The following is a 14,205-nucleotide window of genomic DNA, read 5'->3' as shown; positions in this document are numbered from 1 at the left end:
CTGAGCATCTTTTCATGTGCCTGTTGCCCATCTGGCTGTCTTCTTTGGAGTAATGTCTATTTAGATCTTCAGCTCAGTTTTTGATGGGATTGTTTGGTTTTTTAATATTAAGCAGTATGAGCTATTTGTATATTAGAAAAGAATTTAGATACAGTTACTCTCTTTTCTAATATTAGAAAAGAATTTAGATTGAGTAAACACAATCAGTTACTCCAAGTGCCCATCTCCTCCTTTACTATGCAAATTGCTAAAAAAAAATTCCTTCTCCATGTGTCTTCTCTACCTTCTTTCAAAAATCAATGAAACTGCACTATTCCTTCAACGTCTTTGACTAATAATGTTCACATGAAGATAAGGTCAAACCCTGCAGAAACTGCAGTACAAGAGGATCAGAGAAGAACATGGATTTGACATGTTGACATTTGCATTCGTATTTCTTCTGGCTGAGGCTGGAGATGTGGCTTTCACACAATTTACTTATCAATAAAAATTAATTTCTGATAGGAAGAATGTTATCTATCTGGTTTGGTGGGATGCAGAGATCTCTTTCTGATTCACCCTAGTAGATCCAATTCTTGGTAGCAAGAAGCAAAATCTTTCTTATTCCAGGTATAACCACCCTGCCTAAGGGTAGAGTTATACCAGTCGCCTTTACAGAACGCTCCACACACGGGCCACTGGCATGTCTCTTCCTGCTGCCAGTGCCCAGAGCAGCAGCTATGCCACTGAAGCCACCACAGGCACAGCCACTGCTGACATACAGACCTGCACTAGGGTGGCTGATCTGTACCTCCTGTCAATACCCAGGGACCCATCTGCTATGGCATAAATCTGATGCTACCATCTTCAGTGGCTGCAGAAGCCAGCAACCAGGCATCCCCGCCATGCCACCGGTGCCATCTCTTGATGCTGTCATGCCCCTGGGGCCAAAGCTGCTGATGCCCATGAAGGCTTTGGTGGAACTGATTGTGTTTTCTTGGAACAGCTTTTTGTTTTCTTATCTTATTTTATTGTAGCATCTGGTTTTTATAACTCAAGCCTGAGCCCATGGGAACTGATTGGAGGAAAATCCATGAGACAGACAAGTGTACTTGGGATTTTTGTTGTCATCAACCCCCGCTTCACTCAACTCCACCTGCTTCTTGCAGGTGGATCTCATCTAGTCTCATCTCCTTGCTGGATGGAGAGCCCCAAGCATCCTGACCTCACCTCCAACACCAGTAATCAGCTGCACGGCAAACTTTGAATGAGAGATAAGAGATAGAAAGATGGAATACACAGGGATAAAGAAAGTGAAAGACTTGTACATTGAGAAGTATAAGACACTGATGGAGAAACTGAAGAAGACACAAATAAGTGGGAAAATATTCTGTGCTCATGGATTGAAAGAACCAATATTGTTAAAATGCCCATACTACCCAAAGCAATCTATAGATTCAATACGATCCCTATCAAAATGCTGAAGGCATTTTTCACAGAAATACAACAATCCTAAAATTTGTATGGAACCACAACAGAGCCTGAATAGCCAAAGCAATCTTGAGAAAAAACAACAGAGCTAGAGGCAGCATGCTTCCTAATTTCAAACTATATTACAAAGCTGTAGTTATCAAAACAGTATAGTATTGGCATAGATCAATGGAACAGAATAGAGAGCCCAGAAATAAACCCATGCATATATGGTCAATTAATTTATGTCAAAAGAAGCAAGCATATACAATGGGGAAAGATTGTCTTTTCAGTAAATGGTGTTACAAAAACTAGATAGCCTCATGCAGAAGAATGAAACTGGGTCACTATCTTATACCATACACAAAAATTAACTCAAAATGGATTAAAGATTTGAAAGTAAAACCTGAAGCCATAAAACCCCTAGAAGCAAACATAGGTGGTAAGCTCCTGTAACATCTTAACAGTGATTTTTTTGGATATGGCATCAAAAGCAAAGGGAACAAAAGCAAAAACAAACAAGTAGGACTACATCGAACTAAAAGGTTTCTGCACAGCAAAGGAAACCATCAACAAAGTAAAAAAGGCAACCTACCAAACAGGTGAAAATATATGCAGATCATATATCTGATAAGGACTTAATATGCAAAATATATAAAGAACTCAATAGCAAAAAAAAAAAAAAAATCTAATTAAAAAATGGGCAGAGAATCTGAATAGACATTTTTCCAAAGAAGACACACTGATGGCCAACAGGTACATGCAAAGGTGCTCAACATCACTAATCGTAATGCAAATCAAATGCAAATCAAAACTACAGTGAAATGTCACCTCATACCCGTTAGAATGGCTATTATCAAAAAGACAAGAAATAACAAGTGTTGGTGAGGATGTGAAGGAAAGGGAATCCTTGTGCCCCGTTGGTGGGAATGTAAACACTGAAAGAATCATTTTTTATTTCCCATGTCAAATAGAAATTTTTGTGACCAAGAAGAAATGAATGTTAATTACATTTATTTATGATTAAATATTTAATTTATCAATATTAAAATAATATCAAAAGGGACCAATCCATGTAAAGAATCCACTAGTAATAATAATAATAATAATAATAATAATAATAATAATAATGATAATAATAATAATAATAAGGGTTAATCCATGTAAAAAGAATGTAAAACAAAAAGTCAAATATAAGCTTGACCTTCAATCAGACACAAATTAAGATTTTACTTCTCAAGTCTAATGCTTGATCATCTTTAATTCTGACTCAAGACCAGATAACACTCTCACATAAAATTATCAACTGTTTGCCATGCCAACTAACATTTTATTGTTTCTACACACCCAACCACCTTGAATATTTTGATCAATTACAGGTGAAAACTTGAGATTTCTAATTATGTAGATTTTTAAACGGATAGACCCAACCACCTTGAATATTTTGATTAATTACAAGGGAAGACTTACAATTTCTAATTATGTAGATTTTTAAATGGATAGACCCAACCACCTTGAATATTTTGATTAATTACAAGGGAAAACTTATAATTTCTAATTGACCTATGTAGATTTTTAATGGATAAATATAACTGGGTAACTGCTAAATATTCAATCAACTCGGTGCTAAATTGACACAAGAGACCGTATGTCTTAAGACACAGACATGGGTCTGTGGTTACGCCTTGGCTAAAGCAGAGGAATGCTTCCTGGAGCCAAGATAAAAAAGAAAATACGTGTTATGTTGTCTTCATTGATAAAGGCAGAGAAACACTTTCCTGGAACTATATCTCAAAATCAAATCTGCCACAAAGATCCAGATACAAAGGGTATTTGAGCAACATCACCGATATCTTTAGACAGCAATTTAAAAAATCAGAAACATATTTATGTGGGTCATTCTTATACAGCATGTACTCGGCCACCCGGCCATGAGCAATACCAAATGAGGCCCAGGGACAGCACAGAACATTTCTATGAGATTATATGGTCTTGAAATAGCAATTTTTAAAAGTCTAACTTGGTATACAGGTAGGGCTTTGAAGGTATAGAGAGGGGGGAAGTGAGCATGTCTGGTTCTCACTCAATGCCAAGTTGCCAGATAGTGAGGAGTCGGTGTGGCCGCCTGCGTGGAAAGACTGCCATGCCTTAGACATCGTATGTGTGGACTGTCAGATAGACATTTCTTAGAAAATTTAAACAACTTGACTTACTTTTTTTTCTCCCCTAGATGGAGGGCCATTCCGCGTCCTCATGGAAATGGACTTGCAAAGGTCCATTAATTCACTCCTTCACTCATTCAGACGATTGATATTATTGATCAAATACTCTATGGCAGGCATTGAGACAATAAATAGTGAACTCAGATAGACCAGGTAAAGGGAAACTGGCAGAAACGGAGGTCAGAGGGTTATCCAGGGGCCGCGTGATGCTCAGCCCTGTAGACAACAGCAAGAATTTAATTGAGATTTTATTTCCTAAGAGTGATGTGATTTGATCTGATTTACTTTTTAAAAGGATCGCTTTGGCTACCACAGGGACAATAGATGGAAAGGGCCAAAAGAAGAAGCTGGAGACCAACAGGAGGATTGAGGACTCCCAGCAGGGGTTCAAGTGGTGGAGGCAGTGAGGGAGGGTAGGATTTAGACCACGCTGTGAAAGGAGATAGACAGGATTTGCTGTAGAATAGAATATGGGGTATGGGAGGAAGACAAGAATCAAAAAGGATGCCTCGATTTTTGCAAAGTTACTGGGTGACAGTGCTGACATACGCTGAATGGAAAGACTGGGAGGGCGAGGGGCAGATGAGGAAGGATAGGCTCAGGGTGGCAGGAAAAGGGTTCTGTTTTAAACGCAGGAGTTAGGTGTCTCAATTAGGCAGCAAGGAGTAGATCCTGTTTCCCCAAAGAGCAGATTTCCATTCCCTTCGGTGCCTCGGAGTTCAGCACTATAGAGTATAGAAGAGAGAACTTCGCCTTGAATTTGCAGGACGAGTATTTTTAATTGCTCACTGTTATGGGCTGAACTGCGTCCTCCTCAAAATTCAGATACTGAAGCCCTAACCCCCAGCGCTTCAGAATAAGACCGTATCTGGAGACAGGGTCTTTAAAGAGGTGAAGCACGGTAACATGAGGTCATTAGGGAGGGCCCTAATCCAACACGCGATGTTTTTACAAGAGTTGGAGATTAGGATACAGACACTTGCACAGAGGGAAGAGCATGCGAAGACTGGGGAGAAGACGGCCGTCGACAAGCCAACGAAAGAGGCCTCGGAAAAAATCAGTCCTGCTGACACGTTGATGGCCCCAGAACTGTGAGGATATTAATTTCTGTCACTTAAGCCACTCAGCCTCGGGTGCTTTGTTACGGTGGCTCTAGCAAACTAATGCACTCACCATGGTCATTTAAAAAAACTAAATTTTTTACTATATGATACCTTTTTAAGGAGAATGATAGTCTCTTGGAACTGAATTCTTCCCCTTCAGAAATGAACAAATAAAACTGGGCTGTTCACTAGAATTGTTGACATTTCCATCTGAATGATGAAGGCTCTATGCTAACAGTAATTTCTGCTTCCCATATTGAGCATTTCCCCAATAACACTTGTCCACCAGTTTCCTTGGTTCTTATCATAGCTACTGGATTAAGTTATTAAAAACCATGACACTGACCTATCGTGTTGTTACATAGATTCAAGCTTAACAGGAGAGCTAGGACAGTGTCCTGTTTTATACCACTTAAAACTGGAATCTGATTTTTATTATTCTGTTCTGCATGCTTCTATTAGTGGTTTTACCACACGCTTTGACAGAATATTTGTACTCTGAAATCTTCTGGGATCATATGGCTTAGCCTATGGCATCAGATTAATAAATATGGAGCAGCATTTCAACCACCTTCTCAGTAAGAAAAAGCTGAGTATGGAAAAGGTCTGTAGGAAACTCATTGTCACCAAGTGATGCCCACTAGTCCACTCGAGCGTCATTCAGAATATTGGATGGAGACACCTACAGCTTTGGGTGCTGACACGCTGAGTCATGTGTGATCAAGGAGGATGGACAGTAGCTCTTCTGAAAATACAATAGGGGTACCTGTGAGTCTGTCTTGAAGGAGTGGTACCTGCTCTTTCATTATGATGAGTAGTTAGTTATCAAAGATCAATGTCCAGAGACGGATTTAAACAGTTGTAGAGGCATAACGATCTTCACTGAGTGCCGTTTTCCAAATTATTACTAATTATGATTGCACTGAGGTTGGAAAGAGGAGAGAGTTACCCAGCTCTAACTATGAAACGCTGAATCTGACACTGGATTTCTGTCAGGCACCACTGGGTCTGCATGTCTTCATTCATTGGTGGCTTATGTGGCTGTCTCCTGCTGAAATTGAATTTACTTCCACTTTTCATATGGCCAGTTTCTTTTCGAAATTAAGTGGACTTTTGTTTGTTTTTGAGAGTTTTAATTAAGATGCCGACTTTCTGACTTAGCCAGACTTGTTTGTTCTAGTAGAGTCTATTAAAATGGGGACGGGCCGGCCAGGCATGGGGTAATTGCAGTTTGTTTTAAACTGTCTATTAAACTGTCCGTTAACATGGCTGTCAAGGAGGCTGCTTCCACAGAACAGCCAAATCGAGGCTCATGAATTCTTTGCTCCATCAAATAAGCTTTATAAATTTGACGACAGCCTCCCTTTGTGTCAGTTTCATTAACCCTTGTACTTATTCTACACATATGATTAGTTAGACTTAGAGCCTGAATGCTCAGGGGTATTTTAAGAGCGAGTTGATGATTTTGCAGCCCAGTTTATTGGCTAATTATAAATCATTCCTAAATCTGATCTGTTGATGAGAGATGACATAAAAGTCTCCTTGGGTTTCTCGGCCAATGAACAGTATTATTTTGCGATTACACATGAATTTGGATGTGTTTTTATCTCTGACACCTCCTCTTTTGATTCCTAACCTAGTTTTTCCATTTAGATTATTTCTTGGTGGAACTTTGGCAGAATTATTGCCCAAATTAGTAAAGTTTAGAAGAGTATTTATCCAGAATGCCTCTAACCTGGCAGGTTTCAGCATGATATTTCTGCAGTTTCAGCATCTTAACTCCAAGAAGCTACAGCCAATGAAAAATAGTCACTAACTTCAAATTGTTACTGAAAGATATTTTACAGGCGATTTTTATAAAAATCAGCTAGTTGACTTGCAATTGCTATCCAGGCAGGAGGTAAGATTAAAATGTATTCTTTGAAGTCTGTTATCATTTCAAATTTTTATCTTTTAGGCTTCCTGGAGGAGTGAGGTAAGAAAAGTACATGTCTCCAGCAGTGATAAGCAAAGAGTAAACATCTTTCTTTGCTGGAGAAGAGCCAACAGCTTTATTTTCCTGGAAAATTCAAGGCCTGAGGAGTCACAACTGATAGGATGTGTTTAATAAAATAACAGAAAAATACTTGGCTGGGAAACTCTAGTCGGTAGGTTAGTTTTAACTCAAAATTGTTAAGTGTGTGGATTTTGTCTTTTATGCACCCTCACTCCCCTGACCCCTCCAAATGCAGGTGACCGCGATGTCTACACCTGATCACAAAATACTTGTGCAGAGGCCAGGCGCTATCAGTTGCTCTAACCAAGAATCCATAATCTGAGATGGTGAGCTTGCATTCAACCGCAAAGGCCACACTCAGGGGACATCCTTGACCAATTCCTGGGGCTTTTCTAATTAGCATAGTGAATGTTGAAAACAAGTTTTTACTGATGACAACAGTGACCTGTGGACCATCATGGTAGACACTATACATGAGCTCTAACTGTTGAATTTAAAAGTATTCAAGATGCATGAATAAACTAAAAATTTTTATTATTTTTTTTAAACTTCCCCCCTTGAATGTAAGAGATGTGAGAATCCAGAGGGTCTATTTATCCTGTGTCCTGGGCCATAGCACCCACGCTAGATCCCTGAATGGTCCTGTGTCCAGTCACTGGTTAAGGTCCTGATGAGCAACCAAAAAGGTTAACAAAAATCCTGCTTCTAGAACATGATCCCGATTTCCTCAGATGAGCTTTTCATGCAATGTAGTGGTCAGAGCACTTAAAAGGATAGGAAGTTGGGACTTTGTAGTCTATGGAACAGGTGGTAAGAAATGTTTGGGGCCTGCTGATTTGAGAATGTGTGTTTGATATATGGTTATAAGGTAGCAGAATTTGGTGAGACTTGCTTTCTTTCTAACCTGATGGGGAGGTTGTGGTTAAGTCACTAACCCTTATCCACATCAGACTTCTTCCTCAGATGCTGTTATCTGAGACAAAAGGGAAGCTAACAGTAGTTTATGGCCAAATTGGCTCAGGTCCTTAGGAAAACACATCTACACCGGGTTCATGGTCTGTTTCTTCTTTTTCTAGTGCCTTTCCTTTTATCCTCTCTCTGTGTATCTTTTTAAAACAGCACAGCCCTTCCAAGGATTCCCTGGTCCTCACGCTATCTCCTGTTTCTCACTTCTCTCCTCACCCACACACCCAAGAGCAAACTGTTAACTTACTGTTAAGGCTCAGTTGCTTACAGTCTCCAGGGGATTTCTATTTTAAGCTCAACTCCTTTTGCTTTTTCTCTGCAACAGAAACTGCCACTTGCACATCTAGCCTAATCTGCAGGAATTACCCTCCAGTGTACAAAATGAAACGATTTCAACGCTCAGAAATATTCCATTTTAGCCTCCTGCAAAAGTGGGTCAGTGTGCCAAACGTGCTGTGTGATATGAATTGGATGCTACGAGAAACTTGGACTGATTCATAAACTGTTCCTAGCACTTCTAACAGCCTTCTCTGAAGAATTATTTCCTGTTCCTCTGGTAGAAAGCGATGTGAGTTTCGGAGGTAAACAATACATAATCATCTCCTCCAACTCTCTGACCCTACATACAGATTTTAACCTCTCCTTTTCTATATTTGTATTTGTGGTTCTCTCAATATCCTCTCCTATTCAGATCCCTCTTTGAGTTATTTTTTATTTGGTAGATTGTACAAAAGTTGCTCATCTTCCGCCTGAGCAGCCCAAGACTATAAAGCATTTTGCGATTATTAATGCATTAATCAATGTGTGATTTTGTGGCACAGAAGTAAGTACTGAGTCTAATTATGCAAATTAAGAGTGTATAAATTGTAGACTAGGCCATTAGCAGACTGTTTAGGCCTGGGGACAGATATGGTTCACTCAAAAAGCCACTTATCAAATGCCTACTTTGTACTGGGAACTGGACATGCTAAGACTTTCCTAGTGGAATACGGAGACGTTAACACCTTATTTACTGTTTGTTTTTTTTTTAAATCTTGGTCAATGTCTTGCTTGTTTCTCTCTCATAACATCTTTATTAGCATATCTTGCATTTATTGGCATGTATTTTTCTTACCCTCTTCATTAGATTTTAAACACTTTCAAGACAGACGCTTGGTCTTATCTGTATGTCATTTGTCTAAGTGTCTTGTAGATACGCGAGAAAGTGTTACACTGAGAGGTGAACACTTTTTTCAGGCCTGTGCTTAAGCTAGCAACAGAATTTAGGACTCCAGACTTCACATTCTCAGCTGCTTCGTCCTCTATTTATAACTTGCAACGTAACTTGTGACCTAAATGCCTTTTGTGTCTAAAGTTTATTATTAATGGGATCCCTTGAGTGCTTAATATGGCAACATTTATAAATGCCTATTTGGATAATATTTTTTTCAAGTGTTAGATTTTATTTTGCCACAGCAGATTGATTCTTTCACTGGCTCCTATAAATGTGGCCCAAAATTGTGGGTGGCAAAAATGCAGCCTGTGGACCACATGTGTTCTCTAGGCCATATATTTAAAACGTGAAGAGTTCTTGAATTCCAGATGTAACCCAGGCTTCTGGTACAATGTGCCTAAGAAAAGCCATGCTTAAGAGATTCTGAACCAGTGACGGGGCTGGTCCCTGAAAAACTCATTGCCACAAGAAATCTTTGCACATAATTAGTTCCGTTTGCCACTCTGTTCTCCAACTTGATCTGTCAGATTTTACCCTAGTGCCTTCTTTACTTTATCCCCATCCTCTCCTCCCTCCTCCTCCAAGCCCCTACCTCATCCTTCCCCACCGCACCCTTGCCCCCAATCCCAACACCCTGACTGGACCATGTTGATTTAACTTTTGCTGAAGCCTTGCACCAAAGAAATAAAATTCTGTGATATGAATTAAACTCGACTATAATAGGGAGATTGTACTATAAAATGGATACATCAAGAGCAAGATGAAAACCAATCAACCCCGTGGGTGATAAAGACATGGCATCTGTGCTGTGGGCTGCTTCTCCTGCACCTGGGGTGTGTGTCACTACTCTGTCCTGGAGCTCTGTTCTGTGGAGCCTGGACGTGATTCAAGAATTCTTTTTAACACTGAGTTTCTGGTACCTACTATCTTCAACCAGAGTTGGACTACAATTTGGATTTTTTTTTTTTTTTGAATCTTTCGAATTTCTTCTCTTGTTGGATGAGAAAAACCAGTCTTTAAAGGAGAGGTTTCTTCAAGTGTGGTTTCTAGGTCAGCGGGATGAGCATCACCAGGGAAATGTAAATTCTCCAATACAGGCTCCAATACAGACCCTTAGAGTCTGAAACTCTGTGGATAGGGCCTAGGAATCTGTGGAGTTTGTGTGTGTGACAAAATACACATGACATAAATACGCCCTCTAAACCATTTGTATGGTGTACAATTCAGTAGCGTTAAGTGCATTGACGCTGCTGTGCACCCACTACCTTGTCCATTTCCAGAAATGTTTCCATCATTTCAAACAGAAATTCTCTACCTAGTAAATAACAATTCCTCACTTCCTCCACCTCACTCCCCAATCCCTCTACTTCATTTTCTATCTCCATGAACTTGCCTACTCTAGATAACTCATATAAATGGAATCATTCAATATTTGTCTTCCTATGTCTGACTTATTTTACTTAGCATAGTATTTTCAAGGATCATCTATGTTGTAACATCTGTCTGAATTTCATTCTTTTTAACAGCTGAATAATATTCCATTGTATGCATAGAACACAGTTTGTTTAGCCATTGACCTATTGACAGATATTTGGGTTGTTTCCATCTTTTAGCTATTGTGGATAATGCTGTTATGACATTAATATACAGTATATGGGTCCCTAATTTCAATTCTTATGAGTATATGCTGGATCATATGGTAATTCTATGTTAACTCTTTGAAGTACCACCAAACTGTTTTCTACAGTGACTGCACCATTTTACATTCCCCCCAGCAATGTACACGGGTTCTAATTTCTCCACATCCTTGTCAATACTTGCTGTTTAATCTTTTTTTATATATATATTTTTATTTATTTTTATTGGTGGTGGGAGGTAGTTAGATTTACTTATTTATTTTTAGAGGAGGTACTGGGGATTGAACCCAGGACCTTTTGTATGCTAAGCTTGTGCTCTACCACTTGAGCTTTATCCTCCCACCTTTTTTTTTTTTCTTAAGTAATAGCAATCCTAACAGGTGTGAAACAGTATCTCACTGTGGTAAAACATTCTCCTAATGACTAGTGATGGTAAGCGTCTTTTCATGTGCTTACTGGTCATTTGTATATCTTCTTTGGAGAAATATCCATCTATTCAAGTCCTTTGTCCATTTTTTGAATTAGGTTGTTAACTTTTGGTTGTTGAGTTTTAGGAGTTCTCTTTATATTCTGGATATTAGATATATAATTTGCAAATATTTTCTCCCATTATGTGGGCTATCTTTTCACTCTCTTGATAGTGTCTTTTGATGCACAAATGCTTTAAATTTTCATGATGTTCAATTATCCATTATTTTCTTTTGTTTCTTATACTTTTGGTGTTATTTCTAAGAAATCATTGCCAAATCTAATGTCATGTATATTTCCTCCTATGTTTTCTTCTAAGCATTTCATAGTTTTTAGCTCATATTATGTTTAGGTTCTTGATCTATTTTGAGTTAATTTTTGTTTATGGTTCAAGATAAATGTCCAACTTTATTCTTTTGTATGTGGATAGTCAGTTTTCCCAGCATCATTTGTTGAAAAGACTGTCCTTTCCCATTGAATAACCTTGGCACTCCAGTAGCAATCTTTGTTTTTTAACTAGTACTTCAGGTAACTCTAATGCATACTCAAGTTTGAGAACCACTATTCTAACTGTGCTTTATCCTTTGTCTTAAACCTAACCAACCTAAGATTGGAACAGTCATAACCAAATGGCATTCTCCTGGAAATTATGATCAGTCTTATGATCTAATGGGAATCCTAGACAACAAGCGTGCTCAGATCAAAAAGTAAAATGTTATCAACTTAAATCCATATTTGTTATGGCCAGTAAGTGATCCACTGAATTTCTCTCATTGCCCTGTTACAATTAACCACAAGGAAAAAACCATGACGGTTAATTGGGCTCTAGAAATAAAGTTTTCTAACAGACACTCTTTAAAAAGGCTTATATACACTCTGAAAGATTTTTACCAAACTTGATCTTAAACTTGTTTATGGTAAGCAATGTGCATCTCAAGTTTAGTGTAATGAGTTAACAAGACTAAAATTTTAAAAGCTCTGCTGAATTTTGTATTAAAGCCTGATTTGAACCATGCTAAATTGGTACTTAGCTTTCACGTATTAATGAAAAAGAGAGTCTAACACATCATAAATAAACCTACTTATAGACTTAAAAGCCTGCTTGTATACACCAAGCTAAACCAGCTGCATCTAAGTGTGGCAACAATATGCATGTCCAAGCTTTGTAGCAATACCTAGAAGTTTATCTTCAGCATATCCCTGAAAGAGAGCTACATCAAACACTTCAAATTCAGTGACACAGACTGATTTCTACTTATTATTTAGATATGCAGCTTTGCTTAACTGACAAATTGGACTTTATATCTTAGTTAGCTATGTCTTTCAATGGTCGGTCATCATCCAACCCTGAAGTAAATGTTAGCTGATTAAAGTAGTAAAGGTTAAAACATTTAAACCACATGCTATAGATCTAAAAAATAAAAAATCAAGTCAATATGTGTAAAGGGAAGAATTATTAGCAGATTTATGAAATCTGACCCAAACAAATTAATTCATCAGTTTAGGGCAAAGGTCTGCCAATGAATTCAAGAACATTTTCAAAAACGGAAACATCTGTTGCAACTTAAGTTTCTGTTTATAAGTGAACATTGTGGATTATTCTTTTTGAAAAGGATACAACAGTTTACACAAATATATTGAAAGTTAATTTGAAATTACTCTTGTGTCTTCAAGGATCAGGGGGGGCAATCCTTAGGGCATTTGTACTATTACTGTACCCTCCACTCCTTCTTGTGATAGAAGGGAATTTGAACCTCATGAGACTGAAGATGCTATGACAAACCATGATGCCAACTTTCTAGGAAGAGATCACTGTCTAGATGAGTATGCAAGGCCTCTACCTACCTGCATTAGAGTTAATGAAAAGATGTATTTAATGGGAGATTTAAAGGTACTTCCAAGGATATGTATATGTACATATATACATATCCATCCATACATATGTGCATTCATACATTTCTACCTTACTCACTTGCTTAGACCCTAACCTTCAAATTAGAAGAAACTCCACTGTATTCTGAGCTATGTAAGATAGGGATTACACACACGTAACAGATAAGGAAACTGAAGCTCAGAATCATTGCATGTCTTTGGGAACGGATAGCTAGCAAGTGGCGGGTCTTAAACTTGAACTAATGTTATTTGATACTGACACATTGTTCCTCCTGTTGTAACACAGTACCTTCCTAGCCATTCCCAGCTGTGTTTCATAAATAATGAGGGCTCATCTGAGGTCATCCCCTCTTGCTACTCAAAGTGTGATCTGTGGATCAGCAGTATTGGCGTGTCTTCAAAACTTGTTAAAATGCAGAAGCTCAGGCCCCACCCCAGACCTAACGAATCAGAATACACATTTTTAACAAGAACTCTGGGTGCATATTATTGTTTGAGAACCTGTTTTAGAACAGGTGGGTAATGTCAGCAGACAGATAAAAATTTTAAGAAGCAAAAAGCAAGGCTAAATATCAAAAAACATTGTAACAGAAATAAAGAAGGCTTTTGATGAGCTCATTAGTAGACTGGACATAACTGAAGAAAGAATCTCTGAATTTGAGGAAATGTTGATAAAAACTTCCAAAACTGAGAAGCAAAGAGTAAAAAGACTGGAAAAAAAAAATCCCCCAGAATATCCAAGATCTGTGGGACAATTACAAAAGATGTAACATATGCACAAGGGAAATACAAGAAGAAAGAGAGAAAGAAACAGAAACAATATTGGAAACAATGATGACTGAGAATTTCCCAAAATCAATGTTGGACACCAAACCACAGATACAGGAACCTCAGAGAAAAGCAAGCAGGATAAATGCCAAAAAAAAAAAAAAAAAAAAAAAAAAAAAAAAATCACCCCCAAACAAACAGATAAAAAACTCACCCTTGGTATATCATATTCAAACTTCAAAAAAATCAAAGATAAATAAAATATCCTGAAAGAAGCCAGAACAAAACTACACGTTACCTACAAAGGAAAAAATATAAGAATTACATCAGATTCCTATGAGAAAGCATGTGAACAAAAAAGGAGTGGACTGATACATTTGCTATATTGAGAGAAGAAACTCACCAATTCAGAATTCTGTGTCCTGTGAAATTGTCCTTCAGAAGTGAAGGCTAAGATGAGGTTCCCTCCCCACTCCTTTTCAACATTGTA

At 38.1% G+C, this 14,205-nt stretch overlaps 1 long non-coding RNA gene across 2 annotated transcripts in view; it reads right to left on the bottom strand.

The window, feature by feature from the left end:
• The window catches only part of LOC141577544 (uncharacterized), a 72,137-nt gene that overhangs the window by 37,625 nt on the left and 20,307 nt on the right, over positions 1 to 14,205 (bottom strand). Inside the window, exon 2 of one of the 2 annotated variants that reach the window (XR_012506715.1) lies at positions 1 to 14,205. This exon is cut by the window's left edge and continues 37,625 nt beyond it. The exons of the other annotated variant lie outside the window; for it this stretch is intronic. This is a non-coding gene — a long non-coding RNA (uncharacterized LOC141577544). 2 annotated transcript variants of the gene reach the window in all.

This window comes from Camelus bactrianus, chromosome 4 (assembly GCF_048773025.1).
Source record: "Camelus bactrianus isolate YW-2024 breed Bactrian camel chromosome 4, ASM4877302v1, whole genome shotgun sequence".
Classification (NCBI taxonomy): domain Eukaryota; kingdom Metazoa; phylum Chordata; class Mammalia; order Artiodactyla; family Camelidae; genus Camelus; species Camelus bactrianus.
This window is presented reverse-complemented; position numbering and strand designations above follow the sequence as displayed.